Source organism: Ambystoma mexicanum, chromosome 14, assembly GCF_040938575.1.
Source record: "Ambystoma mexicanum isolate Mex_15411 chromosome 14, UKY_AmexF1_1, whole genome shotgun sequence".
Taxonomy (NCBI): Eukaryota; Metazoa; Chordata; class Amphibia; order Caudata; family Ambystomatidae; genus Ambystoma; species Ambystoma mexicanum.
This window is the reverse complement of record NC_090940.1, coordinates 83,126,205-83,147,583: the sequence shown is the minus strand read 5'-3', so window position 1 is coordinate 83,147,583 and position 21,379 is coordinate 83,126,205. Positions and strand designations below refer to the sequence as shown.

At 45.1% G+C, this 21,379-nt stretch overlaps 1 long non-coding RNA gene across 1 annotated transcript in view; it reads right to left on the bottom strand.

Moving 5' to 3' along the window:
• Nucleotides 1-15,880: 15,880 nt before the first annotated feature.
• Nucleotides 15,881-21,379, bottom strand: part of LOC138527246 (uncharacterized) — a 216,642-nt gene continuing 211,143 nt past the window's right edge. Inside the window, exon 4 of the long non-coding RNA XR_011283826.1 lies at nt 15,881-17,227. This is a non-coding gene — a long non-coding RNA (uncharacterized lncRNA). The remainder of the gene's footprint in view (nt 17,228-21,379) is intronic.

The following is a 21,379-nucleotide window of genomic DNA, read 5'->3' as shown; positions in this document are numbered from 1 at the left end:
ACATGGTGCAGCTATCTTGTTTTACAAGTTCTAGAGGGTGAGCGCTGACCTATGGGCCCGTCAGTGAATTCCTCCCCTCCTGAACACCCCTCCCCACACAACTCCCCCAAACACCCTCTCCCCCTCCATCTCCCCCCACAACTCCCCCACACATGGTGTGCACTTCAGTGCAGCATTAGTCCACAAGAGTTACCAATAACAGACTGCCCCTACTTCCCATGTCCTCTGCCAGCATTGGGTGGCTGCAAGTCTGGCCGCAGCAAGGTCCGCGCAGACCTGCACAGGGGCCTGGTCTGCCTGGAGCTGGCAGAGGAGGAGGTGCCTGGTTGCTCCAGTCCCTGTGCAGGACGCTGGCTCTCCATGGCATCCTCACAGCTGCTAACTCATCACAGATGCGTGTGGTACTCGCTTCTATTGCGAGTTTAATGGCCGTAGCGTATTCACGGCACTCCTCCCTCGCCAGGGCACCTTCGCTCACGTGCTGGCCAATCAGCGCAGTGAGCTCCTCCTGGCACTGTTGGATGAGGCTGATTCCCTGGTCTCTGTCCCTGACACCGGTGGATGTTGATGCAGCGTGCGGCATGGGTCCCCCATCAGATGAGCTCTCCCTGGGGCTCAATCACCAGACAGATCATGGCTGCTGGCATTGGATGTGGGGTGAGGTGGGGTGACAGCTGCAGGCTGGGTGTGCCATGTTTTAGGGGTGTTTGGCAGTGTCCCTCTTCATCCGACAGGGGTGCCGTGGCAACTGCTTCTCCAACCGAACTGTTGGCAGCGAACAGTGAGCCTTCTGCCACTGGCTCCTGTGTGGTGGTAGCAGCTGGTGTGGGTGCTGGTGTGGGTGCTATCGCAGTGTCAGTGCCCCTTTCACGCCTTGGTGACGTTGCATCCTGAGCGGCTTTGGGCTTCTGTGGCAGTCCTGGTTTGCCAGAGCCCCTTGATGTGGTAGGCCTGTTGCCTCCTTCCATGCCCCTGGCCTTCTTCATGGGTGTTGTGGCCTGCGCCGCGGAGTCCTGGTCCTCACGGTCAGATTTTGAGTTGTGGGGGACCAAAAGAGGGACATCGGTGATCAGGGCTGGACTGGGAACCAAATGCGGCCCTGGAATTTTTTTTCCTAAGTGGCCCCTTATTTCACCGAATGAGCAAGCACAGCATGTGAGCTCAATCCTTCTATGAGGGGATTGGGAGTATCCCCTAAGAAAATGTTGACTACAATTAGTCAAAATTAGGCATTCCTCTCCCGTGATGATTTCCTATCTGATACTGCACTGGTCAATGGATACCCTCTGATTTTGGGCCCAGGTCCCTGTCCGCCCAGTTTCACACCTGCACTGCCTCCTAGCAACCCTTGCACTTGGGTCTGTATCTGTAACCCTACAGTCCCCCTACCTTCACTTTTGAACACCTGCTGTCTGCACTTACCCTTGCACTTGCCACCTGCTGGCCGCACTTCTTGTTATTGTTTTGATCCCATGTACAGCACTGCCCCCTGCCCTTTCCCCTGGCACTTTTCCCCTCCCCCCTCCCCTGCACTTGCGCAATCTCAATTTCACTTGGCCTAGTAAGATCATTGGGCCTCATTACATGGTAGGCGGTAAGGGTTTACCGGTACCGGTAAGGGCACCGGTACCGGTAAACCCTTACCGTCTTACTACGACTTCCCTTTGCGGGACCAGACCTTAACGGCTGGTTTTACCAGCCGTTAAAGTAGGGTGCCGCAAAGGGACCTTGGTGCTAATTACGGTACCGCAATTTGCGGTACCGTAATTAGCGCCTTCCCCATTCCCATTGAACCCTATGGGGGCAAAAATGGGAATGGGGAAGTGCCTTGGTGAATGGGGAATTACCGCCCCGCTCACCTTGGAGTAGGGTGGTAATTCCGTCATCCACCAAGGCGGACACGGTAAAATACCCGTGGCAACCATGGCGCTAATAGCACCATGGTTACTGCCTACCGTGTAATGAGGCCCATTGTCTCTCTCCTCCCTCTGTTCCCCCTCCCTTGCCTTGTCGCACCTTGAAACACTTGTGTATAGGCGCGTTACAAATGCCATATCATATCATGTTTTAAACATATATGGATTAAAAAGTCATGTTTTAAATAAAACTGTTCACCTCTCCCCAGCTGCCCTATCAAATAAATTCTCCCAAGCGCTATACACCTTCAACCATGCTTCCCTCCTGCGCCACCGATATCCCACACACCACACATGCCTCCTTACACGTTACCTTGCTTCCACACCACCCATAATATTGCTCCATGCACTGAATACGTTTTCCAGCATCTTTCGAGTTGTCCCTTGCACAAGTCATCATGAACCCCCTCAAAGACTGCCACTGAATTCCTTCCGCTGCAGGTGTTCTCCACTCCCATGCCACCATTACCACACAATAACTACACACTTTCCTAAGCACATTTCCTCTTTGCCCAACTCCTCGTCATACATATTGCTAGACATCCTTATTGACCTGTCTAATTTCCCAATACCACAAACACCCCCTCACGAATGACACCCCACAACCATCTGCTGCATACCACTAATACCCCACATATTGCTGCACACCCTACAATCTTCTCCCTTGCCTCCACACTACCAATAACCCAAAGTGCACTATACAAGCCCTAGTGCCAGCAATGCATGGTCAAAAACATGACATGATCTCCCACACCCCAGGAATCCCAACATGCATCCACATCTCAAGTCCTGGAGAAGAGAGGCACACTTCACAAACACGCGCATCTTAACATCATTGATTTAGATCGGCACACTGTCGTCCAGGGCATCCATCTAGCACTCATAGTGGAGGTAAGCACAAGTGGGCAGTGCAAGAGGCAGGAGGAGAAGAGAAGATGGCTCGGATCCAGGGGGAACTTTCACTGCATGTGGACATGATGGGCCTGTTTCACAAAGAATTGAAAACGCTTTAGGAATCAGGCCCAGCAACCATACGTTGATATTGCACTTGCTTTCGGAGAAGGCAACCAACATCAGCACACACATACACTGCCAGGCTCGCACAGGCCTATAGGGCAATGCCGGAAGTGAAGGTCAATCATGTTAGTGTGTGCCAGCAAGTGGTTTACACTAGTAACACTAGCGTTATTGACAATTTTTCTTAAGATGCATAATTTGCAAGACCGTTTACCACAAGCTCCCTCCACAGGTACTACAGGAACACTCGGCCACAAGAGGAATTGCATTTTGCGACTGTGGGCCACTTTCTGTTTGGTGCCCGGGCCCTAACCCAGACCGACCAGAGCTAGGTGTGCACAGGAGATGCCCTAATCAGAATAACTTAAACCCGCTGTAAGCAAGTAAAGAAGAGACGAGAAGCATTAAAACCGCTGCCACCGGTGCATAACTGGGGCTCATCCCTGCAAGCCGCCATTATGAGAACATTGGGTGTTCCAGGGGCCCACGTCCCATATTACCCAGAGACTCACCTGAAAAAGTGGTTCAGAGAAGCATGTCCCCCTAGTATTAATGGTCCCAGAGGGGCACACTTCCCCCCAGCATTAATCTCTCAGGATAGTACACATGTCACCCACAAATAATAAGAATAAATGTCTCACAGGCCCCCAACTGGGTCTAAACTGATCACAATGCACAAAATGTGCATAAAAACATTGTAGGGGACCTCTACGATTATGTAATTGTCAATTAACCATTGTTAAAATGGTGTGCTTTGGGAAATCGCAGAAGCCAAAATGATCATGGAATTCTTACAAATCGAGCACTGGCACTAAATTAAGCCCATACCACAGATTGAATTGGGGGGGGCGGTCACTGAATAAAATGTAACCCATTCTGCAGGGTCCCTCATTTTAAATTAGATGGGGAAGATAGTGGCCTGGCCCTGAGGTCAAACACCTGCTTCTAGGCAGACGAGGTGGGTGCGGGTAGCGGATGTTTTAATTTTAGCTAAATTCTATCACCGTCTTCACCCAGAAGAATTGCGAATGGCAAATACTCACCCCTCCACCCTCCCACGATTGCCCAGCGGTGTGCAGTGAATAAGTCGAAAACATTATGCCGAAAGACAATGTTGAAATAAAAATGTCGAAAAAATAAATAAAATGTTTTCTTTTTTTAATTACATGTTTTTTTTAGGTTCCAGAGGTAAAAAAAGGGGTAAAACAAAATAAAAAGGGGGGTTGGGGGTGGAACCCCCCCATTTCAACAAAAAGCAACCAAAAAAGAAATTTGACATTTTTTTTTTGACTTTTGTTTTTAGACATTATGACTTTCGACATAATGTCATTCAAATTTATCACTATAAACCGTGCCCAGCAACTTGATGTGGCTCATTTTGCAAATGATTTTTTCCCTGAAGTGCGCACCTTTTTGCAGCAATTCTCCCGAGTCAAAGAATGTGCGCTTCGGTTGCGTTTCCATAATTACTGTAAGATTATTTCTATGGTAATTAGGGTAACTGTTTGCCCAGAGACTGCGCCTACAGCATATACAGAGAGGGGCAAAAACAGGGGCACATCAATCGACAGAAGAAAAGTGCAGTCTTTTACTTTGAGCAAGCTATTGAAGGCCACTTTTTTTACAGAAAGTGACAGCTGTTGGCCCAGTTAGAAAGAACTAATAAAACAAAAAAAGTAACCTGTCTCAATAAACATGGTCACTTCATCAATCTAGTAGCATGCTGACTAAAGTAGGCCTTCCTGGCGTACTTACATATAGTATCATAACTGTTGTTTTTTAAAAAAATGGGGCCGATTCACAGAGCATTTTCTACTGGGAGTGCACCATTATAAAACGCTTCTATGAATCAGGCTCAAACATGCAGGGCGCCGGCACTGATCAGTGTTGCCAATCTATGCCTGTTAATGGCCACTGACCTACCCCCGAGCCTTATGTGCCTCCTTATTAGGCAAATGTAAACCTAACATGCTGCGCCCTGCAACTAGTCGGCCATTTTTTTATTAAGTAATGGGCGCTGTGCACAATTATGCAAGGCACAGTGCAGACTGCTACTGCCCCATCTCCATTTTCTAAATACTGGCACTGTGCTCCTTCCACAAACTGACTATACATCATTCCTCCTTCCTATCATTGCACCAGCGCACCAGTCTTCTACATAAATCTAGTAGCACCCAGGTAATGTTTTATCCTTCTATTAGAACATCAGCATGCAGGCAGCCGACCTGGCAATAGCGGAGCCTCTAAATGTATAGTCCTGTGGAAGCAGATGTGTACACAAGATAAATGAGGCATTGTGAAGTGGCAGAAAGCGCATGGGTTAATGTTAAACAGCACAGACCCCATGATGAAAATGCCAATTTGTTCCTTTACACAACCAAATGAAAATGTTTATTTAAACAATGTTACAAGTGTATTCAGGGTTGATCCTTGTATGAACATATTTTTTATAAGGAACAGCTAATAACGTTGATAGCCCTGGCCTTTTATGTAGATATAATGAAGTCTGCTTAAAGCAAGCAGAAATGAATGGAGAATGTTACAGTCTGGGCTGCACCACTAATGTTTGAATAATTTAGGGGGTAATTCATAGATTTCAGCGCAGAGGCAGCGCACACGAGCAGCGCAGAGAGGGAGCGTGTGCGCCAGCGTGCGCCAGCCGCGTGCGCTAAACAGCATTCTGGCGCACCGCATATTCATGGATTTTCCAAGCCATTTTGAGCAGCTGGCGCAGCAAACATCCTGCAGCGCCAGTTACGCCCCCAAGAACGCCCCTTGTGCAAGGAAAAGCCATTGAAATTCCCAATGCAGCACAAAGGGCCGCGCTAACCCTGGACCAGCTTACAGGGCCACTACACTGTAATCGCGTGGAAATACTATGCGTACCCCGCTCACGCCAGCCAAAATGCGTGAAAATGTTCTTGCGCACCCCTCGGAATACGCGTAACCGCTCGCGCCAGGTAAATTGCGTAGAAAAAGCACCCCCTGTAGTGTGGGCTGCCTGTGGGGCATGTCCAGGGTGGATGGCCTGCCTGCGGGGCATGGGGAGGGTGAGTGGGCTGTCTGTGGGGCATGCCCAGGGTGGATGGGGTGCCTGCATGTATTCTGGGGTTATGCGGGGAGTTTCACATGCGATAGTCCCGGCGAGAGCGGGGTGCGTGTATGTCGGGGGTGCGCAGGAAGTTTCACACGCGATAGGCCTTGGGCGAGTGGGGTACATGTATTTCGGGGGTGCGCGGGAAGTTTCACACGCGATAGTCCTGGCGAGAGCGGGGTACGTGTATTTCGGGGGTGCGCGGGATGTTTCACACACGATAGGCCTTGGGCGAGCGGGGTACGTGTATTTCAGGAGTGCACAGGAAGTTTCACACGCGATAGTCCTGGTAAGAGCGGGGTATGTGTAGTTTGGGGGTGCGTGGGAAGTTTCACACGCGATTGTCCTGGCGAGAGCGGGGTACGTGTATTTCATGGGTGCACGGGAAGTTTCACACGCGATAGTCCTGGCGAGAGCGAGGTACATGTATTTCGGCGGTGCTGGGAAGTTTCACACGCGATAGTCCTGGCGAGTGCGGGGTGCATGTATTTCGGGGGTACGCAGGAAGTTTCACACGCAATAGTCCTGGCGAGAGCGGGGTACATGTATTTCGGGGGTGCGCGGGAAGTTTCACAAGCGATAGGCCTGGCGAGAGCAGAGCACGTGTATTTTGGGGGTGTGCGGGAAGTTTCACATGTGATAGGCCTGGCGAGAGCAGTGTATGTGTATTTCGGGGGTGCGCAGGGAGTTTTACACGCAATTTGGCATTGTGGCCCCTCCCGGGTGCGCCCTTTCCCCCCTCCCCATGCCCTGCAGGCAGCCCACACCACAGGGGACTACCCTACACCCCTGTCCATACCCTACAGGCAGCCCACATAGCACCATGCACTTGTGAGCCCCGACTCATGTCCCCCAAAGACGGGCACCTGCCAGCAGGCCCTGACTCATGTCCGTCAACCACCCACCATTGATGGGCACCTGCCAGCAGGCCCCGACTCATGTCCCCCACCCACGCACCCACCCACCATTGACAGGCACCTGCCAGCAGGCCCCGACTCATGTCCCCCAACCAACCTACCCACCGTTGACGGGCACCCGATACGTGGCCCACCAAACACCATGTTCTAACAAAAGAGACCCATGGGCCTAATGCCCACACAAATCCCCCAGCCCCCCAGTACAAGCACGCAACCATCCACTGCACCCACTCCCAAAGTACCCATGCCATGAGAGCCTCAAAACAACCACCATGGCCATGCATAAAAGTACAACAGAACCAAACAGTGGCAACACATGACTGAGGCAATGCTCATTGAGACATGCACAAAACCAATGAGAGCACATAACACTAATAATGAAGAAATATGATTTGTATTAAAATACGCAAAGAAAAAACATCATGAAACATCAAACTTGTAAATGAAGAAATGATGAAATTCAAAATAAAAAGAAATCCAATGTAAACCAAAAATCCACAAGAGGAAAAAACGGAATTTGTCCATTTCAAATGTACAAATAAAATACATGAACATTTTTTTTAAAAAAACAATTGATCCATGGGTTGACAAAATAACTAAAGTATGTACAAGTGTGGAACTATATACAGTGAAAGTCCAAAGGGTCCATGATGCCCAAACAAAAGGAAACCTACCAAAAATAAAAAATAAATAACTATGTACATAAAGTGGAGCAAAGTCCATGAACTCCAAAATAAAGAAAAAACAAATGAAACCTAACCCTAAAGAATTATGTACAAAGGCGGCCGGCAAGTCCAACGGCTCACTTGTTGATGTCCCGGACCAGGGCATCATCGAACTCCTCTTCAACGTCCTGGAGGCGCGCCTCTTCCCTGGCCCCGAGGTCTCGCAGGGATGCAGCTATGGCCTCCTCCAACTCCCTGCGAGTTGCCTCGAGGCACTCAGCTCGCCTCAACGCCCTGCGCATGGAGTTCTCTGCCCTGACCATAGTAAGCCGTGCCTCTTCCGTCTGCATTCATTTGCCGGCCCAACCGCTGCCACACGGAAGACACACTAAATCAAGGGGCCTCCTGCCCTCCGGCCGATGCCTGCCCCTGTGATGCTCATGGCCCCGAGCCATCATTGCTCCCACCTTGAGCCTGCTGCTGCCATGCATGTGCCCTGCCTGTCGATGCCTGCACATCTTCCTCCTGCTGGGGTCCAGTTGTTCGGGTGGCCACCCCTGCTGGACCTCCGACTCCCGACTGTGGCAGGGATGTGTCCTCCACCAGCCTGGCTGCTGGGCCAGGGCCAGCTCCACGGGGTGCCCAGGTGATACGTGGGCAGGAAGATGGCACAGAGGACGACTGGCGCATAGGGGGTTCAGTTGAGGAGGTGGTCAATAGAATTTCCAGCACATGGAGGAACCCAGCACTGCTGACCCGTCCTAGTAGCTCGACGCGGTCGGTCAATGAGGCATTCAAAATGACGTGCATTTTCCACACGAGAACCCTGCACGTCATCCTGAATGCCGCGTTGATGCAACGCCACTCCAGCAGGACAGGCTTAACCTGGTCCCAGATAGCCACGTCTGCAGGGAGAGGAAGGCCAGTTGTTGTTCGCACATCCCCTCCCTGAAAACGGGTCTGGATGAAGGCATCTCTGCTGGTGCAGGATGATGCAGTCACAGGATCGGGGACAGGATTACACACAGGCACCTCCGTGGTGGCCTGTGCTGCCTCCTGTCCATGCCCCTGGCCTGCACCACTAGCACCAGTGGAATGCCCCCCTCCAGGCCCAGTGCGTGGGCCTTCCACGGCCTCCTCCTCAACCAAACCCCACACCAACCTGGATTATTCTGCGCCATCTTCCTCCATAGGCCCCTGTGGGGTCTCAGATGGCCCTTCTGCTGCCGAGGAGTCCACCTCCGACCTCCGCCTCTTGGACCTACCCTCGGCAGCTGCGGCTTTATTGTTGTTTAATTCACAATTTTCCTTTATGTTATAATTGTTTCTGTGCACAGTTCTACTGAGTGTATGGTTGAACTGTGTACGTGGATGGTTTGAATGTGTTGTATGGGTTGAATTAATTGAATTATTGAATGAATAATTGTATTGTGTTCTTGTTTGTATCTTCCATGACATTTTAGAAATATAAATAAAAAATCTATTTTTATTATTGAGTCAATAATTGAAATATATTGTTAATCCATTGTTCCAGATTTCATTTTTTCTGAAAATGCAACCATTTGCTTTGGGGACCAGCAAGGGCAGATGGAGTTTTCTGGGGGTCCTTATTATGAGGAGCTGTTTTATTTTGACTAATTAATGGCTGTTTTGGGATTACTGCATTTACCAATCACCACCGGAATGTCTGGGATGACAACATTGCAGAGCTGTTTTTCAAATGAATCAATGGTTATTTTGGGACTGCAGCCTCCTGCACACATTTGCTTTGAAAAGTTAACATGCTCCAAGAATGATGGGGGTCTGCCGTAGTTTCAGAATGGCTTTAGGGTTGCTTTAAGATGGTTAAATGGATGGGGCATGTCAGGAGATTGGCTTTTCTGATTTCTCAATGGATCTTGGTAATCAGTGTCTTGGGAATGTCTCGGACTCAGTGGCGGCTGGTGACTTTTAAAGATGGTGGGGTGGAAAATTAGCAGGCTGAATTTGTAAGCGAGCGAGCAAGCCCGACCCACGGTAAGGAAGGTGCAGGGTGGGGGAGGGACTCGGTTCTGAAAATTTGGGAAACATGGATTCCAAAATGGCATAAGGCTGCTGACTAGCAACATGGTGACAGTGGATAAGGGCCCACCTGTGGCTCGAGGCCCCTTTCATCTGAAAGGCAAGGAGAGTGTTTGATCATAAACTGAACAGAAGCACACAGGGGTTTGTAAAATGGGCTGGATGCTACATTGACAAGGCTCTTGCAAGAATTAGTTCCCTTCTGGTGAAGTGGCATTTTAGTTCACCTCATCCTCTGCAATGGGGACAGAACTGCTGTTTCACTCTGGAACCCATAAGTTTATAAATAAAATAAATAAATAAATTAATTAAGTGCTCCCTGCAAGTGCCCCTCAGCCAGACTCCGATACTTAACTTGTTTTAGGACCATGTCTGCCCTAGAGAAAAGTTCAAGGATTGTGCCAAGACTAGATGGCACTTGATTCTAGATTGCCAAAATGTAGGCACTGGGAGGCGGCAGAAGTGAAACCATGTTTTGTGGTGGTTCTGTAAAATGCACCTGCCAGAAAGCCCACCGACCTGCAGCCAGGCAGGCCATCTCGTTCCTGCGATGATTGCTTGCCAAGCGCAGACGAATTATCTAAAGTTCTCAGAAAGCACCATTTCGATTTGTCTGGAGGGACCATATGTGGTATTGACTTGAGGTCAAATAAATAAAAAAACATATTTATTCTCTGCTCTCAGCAAAACCTGAGCTTGTAAAAAACATGAAAATAGAGGAACTGAGTCAGAGCGTCCATACTCTGCATTCATGGAGGAACTTTCAATGCAAAGCAGGCTATTTTCTACAAACGCAGGGTGTAGATAGTTTTACGTGAACAATGTCTGGAAATATAAACTTAAAGCTTATGCTTCCTTCCTTTGCACCCTCGTTTCCCTCGACCTCAGCTTTCTGCATTAGATTTTCGCAAGACTGCCTCCAACAACCCAGGAACCTGGAACTTTTTCATGCTAGAATTCAAGAGGTCCCCTCTGCACTGGTTGGCCCGTTGACCCTCCAATGATATGGCGATGTCAAGTTTTTTTCTTGAGCTGACCGCTAGCCTGCTCGATTTGATTTACGCTAATAGCTGAGTTGCTCCTTTATAATGTACATGTTCTCAATTTTCACACAGCTCTGTGATCGGCTGTAAGGTCGGTATTGCAACTCACAAGGAATAATACGATTGCGTTGAGTCTATGTTAACCAACAGTGTTTGAGGCCACCTTTTCCCTCTTCTTTGCCAGTACTCTCTTGTTTAGTCAGTGATCGAAGTAAGCGGGAACGATCAGGAATGGTGTGCCACTACTTTTATTTTTTTCTGTTTAGCATTCCCCTACTTTTTGCCACTATATTCCCCATTCTATACAGAGGATTCGTCCATTCATGCCCCTGTGCAAGTGTAACCTTGTAGTAGGACCCTTAGTTACTAGTCACTTGGACTATTGCAATGCCCCGGCCTTAACACATTGTTACATGTTGCACTACGTGCCCGCCTGCCCTCTCCCCTGCTGAGACCACACTTCCACCACTGTGTTTAGTGGTACTTTCCCCTGCTGCCCCCTGTATGTATGTCTGCAAAGCATTGGATGACCAGCTGTCTCCGTGCCCCTGAGACACCACTTCCCATCAGGGAGTGAACTTTCATTTAACTGATGCATTCTTCGAGTTGAAATCTTTGATATTTGTTTTTGCTTGAAATGTTCATGAATGCATCCGCACTACACTTTCACTACAGAATAATGAAACTGACTAAAATAGACCCAAATCAGAAAGATTGTGGTATGGAACCATCAGGCGACTTGAGCAAAACAGGTCTTCTGTAAACCCCATCTTTCCTTCTATCTCTGGAAAGAAACGCCCTGTCTAGAAGATGTTTTAAAGACGAGAGGTTTGTAAATCACGTGTTTTTCAAGCTTCACATTTGGCCACGATGTCGATTTTTTGTTGTTGCAATGCCACCTTAAGGCATGGGTAGAAGTTCAACATTGAGCCATGTAAGTATGGGGGCTGCTTGGGATTACCAGGCCATGGACACCCCAGGCTCTGTTTCAGGCTTTCCTTTTACAAATGATTGTTCTGGTTCTCGCACATTCAGGTGACCAAATTCTTCCATATCACGCTGACACTGATTTTCTAGTTAAGGGCTTTCGAGCAACCATTAATGCATTCTGGGAGTGGTAGTACGGTTAAATTCATTTGAAGCAAGCTCCTTTTTTTTTAATAAGTATTCGCTTTTCATGCCCCTGGCAGAAGGACTGGGGGGAGATCATCAAGGAGGGACGGGGGTTTTGCCCAGGGTGCCATGATATGCCTGGAATGTGTGGTTCCGTGCGCCAGGGAAATGAATCCAATGTCCAGACCATTGGGTTCCCTGGCTGTGTCTTGTATATTTTGAGTTGAATTCGCCGGAGCGCCACTCTCCATCTCACCCTCTTAGCAGGCTGACAAAAGGGGGCATCTGCATCTGGCGAACGCAGTCTGCGGCAAAAAGGCACAATGGTAGGAAAAAGTAAACCACTGCCACCAGCCATTCATTGTAGACAGGGTAACATAACAATGTTACATGAGAAGGCAGACACAGGTGATACTAAGTAACCCCTCCAGCACTCTATGGAAGGCAGTGTGTGCTGGGTCTACAAAGAGAAAAAGGTAAGTAAAGTCAATTTCATTTCACTACTCTTGGATAAACCAATGAGCAGTGAACCAATAGGACTGAGCTGAGACTCGGTCCCGTTGCTGCTACAGTGAGTGGGTAGCCTATGTGGGGGCAGCTGTCACAGCACTACAGAAGGTCGGAATTTATTGGAACCCCATTGCCCTACAAAAGCCCAAGGAAGCTCTGTTTCCAACAGCAACCAAACAAGAGGAAGAAAAACATTTTTTTAAAATTAAAATTTAATGACGCATGCTGCATGCTTCAAATTTTATTCGAAACATCTTTTTTCTTCCTCTCGTTGGTACCGCAAGGTACCCCTGGCCTAAACAGGATTTGTTCCATCACCCAGTAGCTCGTAGGCAGCACAAAGCAACAACAAAACACTATGGCGTCTACGGGACAAAAAAAGCAACGTAAATGCTGTTAGGTTAGTTAGACACTGGGCCGCTTCTCTGGAGGGCATGCCTGCATGGTGGCCTGCTCCACGAGCCGCCTCAATCTCACTGCCTGCACGGGGCGCTCAAGAGGCCTCTGCAGACAGTGTGCAGCTGAGGATGGGAGTTGTCATTCAGATACACAGTACACATTACCACATCCAGGTGCCAGAAAACACCAGCGAGGTTGTCAGAGCCCGTCATTGCACTTCAGTGCGACTGAACTACAGTGCCAAATGTGCCAAGCTGCTCACTGATTCTCTACGTGCCCTACGAGGCAGGGGAAAGGCTAGCAGGGATTCTTGGTGGCTAGGAGCAGTCAAGAATCCCTGCGCTGGTGCGGGGAAATCAAAATGCGATGCACCCACACACTGACCCTGGCTCAGCATCTGTGACGTGAAAGCAGCTCCGCGTGGTGCAGGGTCTGGCAAACCCCATCCACAGTCAGTCATAAAATATTGAATTGGCTGACCAACAGCCAATGAAATAATGTTAAGCATCTGACTGTTACTATGCAGATTAATCCTTGCCGACACTGCCCTGTTTGCACAGAAATTGATACTGGCAGGGCCAAACTGTAGCGCCCGCCAACCCCTTAACGGGATAGATCACGCTAACTGCATGGAGCCTACGAGCTCCGTGCAGTAAATAACAACAGAAAACGGCGTAAAATGGGACGCGCCCCTCTCCTGTGTAACAATCAATGCATGCCAGGCTACCAGCCCCAGGCCTGGCCAGCCACGCTGCCTCTATACTTAACTATTTATTTAATTGCAGCAATGGTGCTGCACGTACTGTCTGCATGAGCACGTCGGAGACTTTAATAAATGAATGCACTTTGGGGTGAGGGGTGGGCCAGGTGGCGTCTCCCTGCCCTAATTAAGCAGTCACCACTGCTCGGCTTATGGATGCAGGTTCAAGAAACTGCGATATATTGCGCTGCTTTGGCGTCGCATGGGGTATACATTTGGGGCAGCAGCGCTACCAAGGATTCAATCATGGAGTTTTGACAGTATATGGATATGGCTTGGCTCATAAGAGCCTAGGGCCCATAAGTCACCATGAACAAGTGAAAATAATTAGCTACTTCAGCCACTAGCACATGAAGGCACTAGCCGATAATTAGTGGGAAATAGGGACTTTCAAAGCATTCACCATAGATTCCAAAAGATTCAGACTTCATGTCTAAAGTGTGTTTGCTGGCCTGTCGCTTTACTTTTCCTGTCTTGCAGTATCAAGCATCAAAGCAAATGTAAAAATCTGAAAGCTTTTATTTTCATGTTGTAACAAATGCCTGCAGATGCTTTACCATTGCTGAAGGACACACGCTGTTCGCAACCTACCTCAACAATCTCTTATGGAGAATGATCATAGAAAGTGTTAAATCATGTATGCTGCATAGCTTCCATGGTGATCCTACAATAAATATGTTTTATACAATATAATTGTGACGCTCTTTGACCCATTCATTGTTCAGAGGCTGTGAGGGAGCTAATCTTCACACATGAGCCTTTAACCATTTGCTAATAGTTAATACATTCTAATGTATACAGGATGCTCCTATTAGTCAGTCAATGCAAACATCTGATTTGTCATTGTTGGGTATCATTTTCACCTCTATGATTGAGTCATATTTTGAAGGTGGATTGTGCTTCCTGGAAGCTGGGGGAGGGCAGTGGGAATTAACTGACCTATTGTCACATAGTGCGGTATGCATACATTCACGTTTAAAGAAAAACATAAAAGTGTGTAGGTCAGGGGACTCAGACTCATTCGGAAAGTTGAATGGAGTGGATTCACAACCACCTCTTGCAGGGCACACCACTGATCTTTGACAATGAAAAGCCTAATAATACAGAGTGGTGGCCAGTGAACTTTTTTAAAGCAGTGGCATAGAGAGATTCTCATGCAAATAAGCTATTGTTCGGCGGTGAAACACGACATTCAAAAAGAACTCTGAAGGATTTGTCACGGGATGTTTGCAGAAACAATTAGCATTTTGACTTTGCTTAAAAGAAAAACTCTGATGTTAAGTTTGTTGTTTATTGATTTGGTTTTGCTTCAATGGGTATGGTTTCACTTGTCACTGCATTGTCTACCTTGTTTGAATAGGCTGTGTGGAGGGCCTGAAAAAGGGGGTCGAAGGGCATGGCCCAACCTGATCGCCTTGTGTTTGCATACCTGACTTGCGAGAAGAAAGCTTTGAATGATAAGGCTTGCATGATGCTACTTTTGGCAGTGAGCCGCTAAACTTTCGACGACAATATCTATTATGTAATTTCCACATATGGTCTTATTAGCATTCATGAAAGCAGTAATCGTTAGGGTTTTAGATGTTGTTGCATCTGATGCAGGAGTCGCTCGCTGCTCAAAGCTTATTTTTAATGCACTTTATTATATATTTACTTGGACATGTAATTAGCAACATATAAAAAGTGAAATGTATCTACTTAAGGGTCAATTTGCTATAAATGCTAAATGGTGTATAACTAAGTAACATTATAAAATCAACATCTGCTATACATTTGAGTTTGCATTATCAAGCAGTAACATCAACCTTTGATATCAGCGTAATATACATTTTATATATTGTGTGAACAGATGCCATAAGGCACACCATACCTTTGATCGTACAGACGTTATTTTTTACCACTGGGTATTCATGTTACCCATGCGTTATGTGTTTAATCAGAGGCATCAGCAGTTTATGCTCTAATTATGGGAATAGTTTTGAATGACTCTGCTAAGCCTCACATTTCAAATGTAGATTATGTTTGAGCTCTGCTGCATGTTAGTTTGATGCATGACTTGTGTTATCTACAAAACCACTGCCCGCCAAAGTAATTTTAAGTCTTACTGAAAGATATCCACTCACAGGGTAAGAATGTGTTTTACAATTGATTATTAGACTTCTAGCACAGTTGGTTTTGTATGATACCTCTGTAAAGCACTTAAATAAGTCAACAAAATGCTATGATGGGGGTCAACATTATCAAGCTTAAAATATATTCATTCCATGGCCCGCTGAGAAAGGTTAAAAAAAGTAGCTATTTAATAAATGCACATTCCTACATATGTATATTCACAGACAATGTCCGGTAATACAAAGTGATTTTTATCATCACAATATTAAAACAAACCATAAATAAACTATGAACGCTTCTAATATAGCTGCTCCAGGGTGTGACATACCTTTCAGTCGTAAAGTTACACCCAAGACCACGCACATGCTGTAACTCATTTTTGGCAAAAGGTGCTGTACAAAACAATAATATGTTTAATAATTAAATCACAGGCCTTACACTTAGAATATGTATGCATTCTTGCCTCACCACTTTAAAGTCTACAACTTCTTTATACACCAGATGTCGCATTAAATCACATTTTTTCCCACCAACAATGAATTACATGTTGTACATTTTAACCATGTGATTTGTTCTACCTCATAAGCGTCAGCGCCAAAAATATTGTTTCATAAATGAAAAGGTCCATGCACCAGGCAATATTTTACCTGCCGCCCTATAAGCAGTGCTAAAAGAGTTGTATACTTTAACACTCTAGATTAGTGTTCCTTTCTGCACCAGGCCATCTAAATGACACTCCTAGCTACTTTAGCGAAATATGCTTCAAAATAATTCAATACATTTTTCTGATGTGTTAATGGTGAGCAAGGTTCTGGCGAGCTTTAGCATTTTGTGCAGTCATTGAGACCCAGTAACCAGAGTTTGACATGGAACACAGACATATGTAAATATCAAAAACATGTGCTCCCGCAGCTTAGCGGGAGCTAGATATGGCGCCCCCACCGCACATACCTGTAAGACAGTGCTTTATGCTATAAACCTTTCATGGCTATGGGCATATTCTGTAGCGCTGGCTATCAAAACTCCATGATTGAATCCTTGGTAGCACAGCTGCCCCAAATGTATACCCCCTTGCGATGACAACGCTGCAAAATCCGTCACGGTTTCTTCAACCAGCATCCATAATCTGAGACATTCCCAAGACACTGATTACCAGGATCCATTGAGAAATCAGAGAAGCCAATCTACATCACTGAAATGCCCCATCCATTCAACTGAGTTAAAGCAACCCAAAAGCCATTCTGAAACCATGGCAGCCCTCATCATCCTTGGGGCATGTTAACATTACAAAGCAAATGCGTGCTGGAGGCCGCAGTCCCAAAATAACCATTGATACATTTTAAAAACAGCTCTGCAATGTTGGCATCCCACACATTCTGGTGGTGATTGGTAAAAGCGGTAATCGCAAAACAGCCATTAATGAATCAAAATGAAATAGCTTCTTGGTGTTGGGACCCCCAGAAAACTCCATCGGCCCCGAAAGCAAATTGGGCTTGTTGCATTAGATGTATCAAACACCATAATTCCATTAGCTACCGGTTATGGTCTGTCAGAATACACATCCATAGAGTCTCCATAGAGTCCTCCCGCTGCAAGATCAGTTTGTTGGCAGACAATTCTCTAAAAAAAAATATAAAATATACAATCAGTATAAAACATGTTTTACACAGTAATTCTTGCCATCCTTAAAAATGCCAAATTCTTTGTCCAAAATAAATAGCGGCTACAGTGTTTCAACCACCTGTCTGATCTGTGACACAATGGCAGAAATGGCAGTATTTTATAGGATGCAGTAAAAGTTGAAAACATATTTAAAATTCATGGCATACAATTAAGAGAACACACTACACATGCATCTCAAGGGCGCAAAGTCTAAATCAATATACTGTAATAATTACATCAACATAGGATGCAACAGGACCAATAGAACAACTAAGGCCTCATTATAAAAGGCGCTCCAACCAGGTGCAGAATCTAAATTAATACATCAAATTTGTACAGTGTGCATGAAATATATTTTCTGGCCCCCTATATTCAAATTTCGCTCACTCCCATGGGGCAGACTATTCTTCAAAAGCACTAAATTGGCTATAGAATAAAGCTTTGGATGTAACATTCTCCATGCATGTTTGGTTGCTTTAAGCAGAGTTTATTTCACAGTGTGTCACTTTGTGCGTGCTGAACAAAAAAGCAACGCTTTCCACCTGGGCCCAGAGTCTTTAATACAGCCTATAACAATAATCTCTCTGTACCGCTATATTCAAATTCAGATCACTCACATGTGGCAGACTATTCCCCAAAAACACTAAATTATTCAAACATTGATACCACAGCTCAGAGTGTAAGTTTCTCCATTCATTTCTACTTGCTTTAATGAAACTTCACTATATCTACATAAAGGCCAGGGCTATCAAGTTATTCATGGTCTGTTCCTTATAAAATGTGTTCATACAAGGCCCAACCCTGAATGCACTTGTAACATTGTTTAAATAAACATTTTTGTTTGGTTGTGTGAAAGAAAAAACAGGCATTCTCTCAATGGGTTCTGCGCTGTTTAACATTAACCCATGTGTTATCTGCCCCTTCACAATAACTCATATATCTTGTGTACACATCTGCTTCCACAGGACCAAAAGCACAGTGCACAGTTAAAACCTGGTCTGGCATTTTCTTTTAAATACAAAGGCTTACAATTTAAAAAGCTGTGATAGTATTGTGTGCTACCCTATAAAACGCACACACACACTTTTTAAATGTCAAGATAAGGTCTGGCACCGAGTTTACATTTACACACAGAATGCTGCCTACGTTATCTATAATCAAGTTCGATAAGAAATACATACATTGAACCCCCTGCCTTTACTAACCCAAACCACATGCTCTGCAGCTTCATATATAAAATGCAGGCTGGTACAAATGCATGTTTTACATGTTCACATGAGTCTAACATTGGCTAACATTTCCCATGCTCAGACAGTTTCTCATATAGTTCAGCCCTATCAGGACAATGTTAAAGCCCACTGCAGCTTCCATATTTAAAAATGTAGGCTGACACTTAATCCAGCCTGAACATGTGTCGCTAATAGCGCTTTGTTGCAGAATTTGTTTTACATTGTGTCAGTTTTCTGCAAACTAAACAGAAATGTAAATTGTGGCCCATACTTAAAAATACAAGATGGATGCAGCACAATCTAGAATATTAACTTTAAATAAGCCGGCTCTCACCCCAACATCTATTAGAAAAAAAAATATTTTGCAGGGCTCTAGCAATTGTACCATGTTTAAAAATCAACAAGTTCATCCCCTTGTATAAATATACCAGCTACATCCTTTCCACAACATATGTGGTGTTTAACAAAAACTCAATTTTATTCTTGCATGACCCGGCAGAGCGGTGGCCTCACAAAGCACCTATCTTGGAGCAGTGTACAATTAAATAATCATACAGAAATATTAGAGAGAGATTTTAATCTCTCTATACTTTTTGACCTAATGCTTGCTTTTCATGCTTTAATATGTAAGTGCTGGACTATTAAGCAGCTGAGCTATACAAACTTACAAACATTTTTACACCTTATCCTAGCCAGCCTGCAAAGTCAGAAAACACATGTTAGTGCCTTTGAGCGCCTTCTCAGCACTAGAAAGATAATGCTCTTTACATTTAAAGACCATTAAATATTTGACACTTACAAACACATCTATACATTATCATAGCCAGGCTGCAATGTCAGGAAACACAGCTGTTTATTTTAAAAGTAAATGCCTTCCACCCCTGTGCAAGGCTGCAAAATATTTTAAAACAGGTTTATAAGAAATTCTAAATATCCCCAGCTGCTCTCAACCTCTAAATAGAAACAAATCATAGAACTGCTTAAAACATTTTACCACTCAATTAAAAGTAAATCCATTTTACCATATTGTTCTTTCTGAAGATATTTCATCTGAAACCCCTAAAACATTGGGACTCTTCTGTCTCAGGCCTTGCAGACAGCAAAGTCCCACTGATCCAGGAGACAGGGCAGCAGCAGGGTCTGCATTTCTTCCAAGAATCCAAAAGCGATTAAGGCCCCACAACCTCTGTATCCTCTGTATCCTCTGTATCCTCTTATCAGCCTAAACCTTGCATATTCTGTAAAAAAGTATGCCTCACCCCATCTGCAAGTTCTTATACATGCTTACTCAACACAAAAAATGGGCTGTTCAAATGCATTTCACAAGCATCATGCTCACGCAACACTTGCAACTTAGAGATAACACATTGTGTGCCCACTGAGAGGCCCATGTGTTTTTGCATGTCAGTTTCAGCATTGCATCATTCGTCTGCCTGACTGAAAATGGAAAGCTCAGCTGAGTGAGTCAACAAATTCACAGCTGAGCCAGGCCTCATGAGTTTTTGCAAAGTCATAGTTTCAGCATTGCACCATTCTTCTGCACAGCTGACCGGCTAAGTGATACACCAAACTTCTACCCATTCACAGCTGATGGCAATTTCATAGATAAAAAACACTGTCTCAGCTGTTGTGTAGCCCCACCAGCCACATGTATATAAGTATTCATTTCAAGTGAAGCAAACCTTGGGTTTTAAATGCCAAGAATGCATGTGCTTGAAAGATCAGACACATTTTCAGACCCCTGGCCATTTATATGGTCTTCATGTAACTGCACCAAGTATTGTCCAGAGTTAGATATCCACTTTTTATTTTTTTAAACCAGACAGTTCTGGTTGGCTAGCATGTGCAGAATTCTGTTGCTGTAGTCCTAGGCCTTTGCATTGCGAAACTACACTTTACACTGCTAAAGAGAACAGCTTACAACTTTCTTGCCTCAGCCCTGTAAAGCAGCCTTTGCCTTTATTACCAACCTCTATTTTCATTCTATTAAGTTTAGTGTTGGTGGAATATATAATCTATATTTGTATTCACGCCATGCAACATAGATGTTTTTATTTTTAAACCCATAGCTCTGCTTTGTCATCCTATATTTTCAATGGTTTCATGCCCACTCCATAACTGGACATGCCCGGGCATGGTACGACATCCTTTCATCGCCAGGCATTTCAAAGCCTGCAATTTAAACGTGTACAAAATAATGTGAAAGTTCCTCACATTTTTTTTAGGGGGTAGGAAAGGACAGATACGTGGTTGGGGGGTTTGGGTATAGTTCAAAATTAGGTGCAGGATGTGGGGGTTGGAGGGCCCCCAAAGAAAAAAAAATGCAATTAACTTTTTCATTAATTCATACACGTTTAAATTGCAGGCTTTGAAATGCCTGAAGATGAAAGGACCTAGAACCCTAGGCATGTCTGCCCCAGCTCAAACTGTTTTTAAAAAAAAGAATATTTACATTTATACATTTTTATTAATCTTTTATTCACTTTAAAATGCCCAAACCCTCCCAAACCTATTTATAGCTCAAGCATGTCCTTTACTTTTGAAGATTATGACGTTGTGACTTAAAAAAACATAACCTCCTTATTATATTAAATCTATAGAAAAAGTGTCATGAAATTATGACATCAGCTACTCTGCATAGCTTTAGATTACATCTATATAAAAACGGTTATAAAATGTACGGCAACTTTATATAACATCTATATAAAAACAGTTATAAAATAATGACGTCAGCTACTCTGCATAGCTTTATATTACATCTATATAAAAACTGTTAATATACAAATAATATAAAATTCTTAAAATCAATAAAACTAATATCAAATACTTGAAAGATCTTTTCAATATAAAATTCATACTCGGTTCCTATCTCCTTAAAGGC